At 45.0% G+C, this 2,529-nt stretch overlaps 1 long non-coding RNA gene across 1 annotated transcript; it reads left to right on the forward strand.

Annotated features, from left to right (window-relative positions):
- Positions 1–596: 596 nt before the first annotated feature.
- On the forward strand, positions 597–1,588 carry LOC122037330. Its single transcript, XR_006127625.1, has 3 exons — positions 597–1,163; positions 1,257–1,347; positions 1,541–1,588. It is a non-coding gene; the product is annotated as an uncharacterized LOC122037330 (long non-coding RNA).
- Positions 1,589–2,529: the final 941 nt, after the last annotated feature.

Consider the following 2,529-nt stretch of genomic DNA (forward strand, 5'->3'; position numbering starts at 1 on the left):
TATAAAGGTGATTACTGGGTATGTAACAAATTATGCGGAGGGATGTGAGTGATGTAGATGGGATCTATCCCTCCTATATGACGGGAGAGACATCGGTATTCTTGATAGAGTGAGACCACGAAGTGCATGGCCATGCCCAAATGAGTCAATATAGGATATTGAGCTCATTTGATTGAGTGAGTCTACTTGGAGTTCAAGATTTAGATTGATTAGAGGATGACACGGTCTATGCCTCACATTGATCAATCTAGATGTCTAGGATAGAAGGACACTTGTCATATATTGTGAGGAGTCACAATTAGTAGTCACAAGGTGATGTTAGATCTCAACATTCTTGTAATTTGGGTAGTAATTGTAAAATACCGGAAATAGGCGAATATGATTAAGGGAATTTTCTGGAATTTTTGGAAATTTTTCGGGAATTTTTCGGAGCTCATACGGACGAGTTAACGGGGATAAAAAACGGGGCCCGGAAAAGCCTGTTTAGGCTACCCCATTTTAACGAGGAATTTTTTCTTTATAAATTCCTTATTTCTTTTCTTTTTCCTCATTTATATTTTTCTTTCTTCCTCGTTAGTGTGCCCGTGCCCGAGCCCTCATTCTCTCCTCTCTTCTTCTCCCTTTCGCCGAGCCGAATTTGCCCTAACCGCCGGCCATCTGGCGGTTCTCCTTCTCCTCCTCTCCTCTGCCGCCCCAGCCGACGCCGAGCGTCGGCCACAAGGGCTCTCTGTGCCCTAGCGTCGGCCGCCGCCGCCGCATCTTGCCCTACTCGCCGGCGCCTCTCCTCACTGCCGCCCGACGCCTTTCCCTTCCATGCCCTAGCGCCGGTGCCGCCACCACAGTCGACGCCGAGGATTTCTTCTCTTCTCCTCTCCCTGCTTTAATCGGCGCCGCAACATCCGCCGCCGAGGCCTTAATTCCTCTGCTGCCGAAGCCCTAGCCTTTGCACAGTGCCACTGCCGCGGCATCTTCTGCCGTAGTTTCCGGCCGATTTCCCCACTCACTGGAGTAGGCTACGGTTTCCAATCAGTGACACTCTTCACCAGAGAGTAACCTGCCAATGTGGTTAGGAGTATTTGAGTGGAGATTTTGACCCCCACCTTGCTGCAATCACTGGATCCGGCAGTAACTTCAGCCACAAACCTTGATCCAGCAGTATTAGGGTAAGGAATTTGGTGATTTAATATTTATGTGAGTGAAGGATAAATTGACACATAATTAATTGATAATTATTTGATCATTAGGTTTGTTGGCAGCGACCCTTTGATTTACAGCAGCAATTAATCTTTGCTAGCAGTAGAGTTTTGTTTTCCGGCAGCAGCTTGGTCTAGCAGCGGTTGATTTGAGGTAAGGTTTATGGTTTCGATCTTTGTGTTAGATTATTGCTAGTTGTGTTAGCAATAATTATTGATTTAGGTTTATAAGTTGTATAACGGTGTAATTGGGGTTAATGTAACTAACCCTAACTGGTCAGTGGATTAGGAATTAGTTTAGCTATTTGTTTAAAATTGAATTAGCTAAACTGTGCGATTTAACACAGGACTTTGACGCGAGACGAGTATCTCGGAGTCAGATCGGACCTTTCTATTTTCGGAGGCGGGTACTTTTGACTATTTGTCTTTGATATGCTTAGTAATGAAAATAATATGTTGCATTAATTGTGTTTCCTATTTATTTCGGTTAATCACTGCCCAATACATGTTACCTGTTTGATTGATTGTTTGATTGCATCTCGTATTGGTCTTGTACCTGATCTATCATGCTCATGGGTAGTGATATAACCACGTTTCACATGTTCAGGACCTAGGTTTGATACCTTATTGATCAGTATATCTTGATATGATTCATTCGCTTTTGTGCACATTATGATATGTCCAGAGGTTGGATTAGTATATTACCATGCTTAGTGACATGCACCATTTGCATGATCGCATGCTGTGCGATAGATTGCTCCATTATTGTCGAGCACATTGCCAGTTTCATCACTGTTCGGTGCTCCGTTGTGACGCTCATGGGTAGCACGTCAGTTTGACTCTTCCGGTGCTCCGTTGATCCGCTCAGGGGTAGTGTGACGCAGCGTGTAGCACGTTAGAGATTCCTCCCCGTCATAGCGTACCGGGAGTTGAGAGCATTGCGCTCCCCCATTTATGATTTGGGGTAGGAGTACGTATGTACTCCGACAGCATCCCGTCCACTCGATCACTCATCAGGAGTAGTGTTGCTGAGTGCACGGTTGTCACAGCCCTACCCACTTGGTCCCACTTTTGTTGTGAGTTGGCTGACTGGCGTCAGGGGTGACCATGACATTGGCATCATATGCATGATGCATTTATTGTTTGTGTTTGTGTTTGTTGCACTTATATGCTGCACATTGCTTGGATACCTTGATTGACATGCATACAGGTCTTCTATACCTTTCGGACTGTTTGTCCTTTTACCGGGTCCTGGTTAGTACAGATTCTCTCCTGTCTTCTTCGGTTTGTAGTTACCTTTATCTTTATCAGGAGACTGTACGCATGATTAGTGCTA

This window comes from Zingiber officinale, unplaced genomic scaffold (assembly GCF_018446385.1).
Source record: "Zingiber officinale cultivar Zhangliang unplaced genomic scaffold, Zo_v1.1 ctg255, whole genome shotgun sequence".
NCBI classification, from domain to species: Eukaryota; Viridiplantae; Streptophyta; class Magnoliopsida; order Zingiberales; family Zingiberaceae; genus Zingiber; species Zingiber officinale.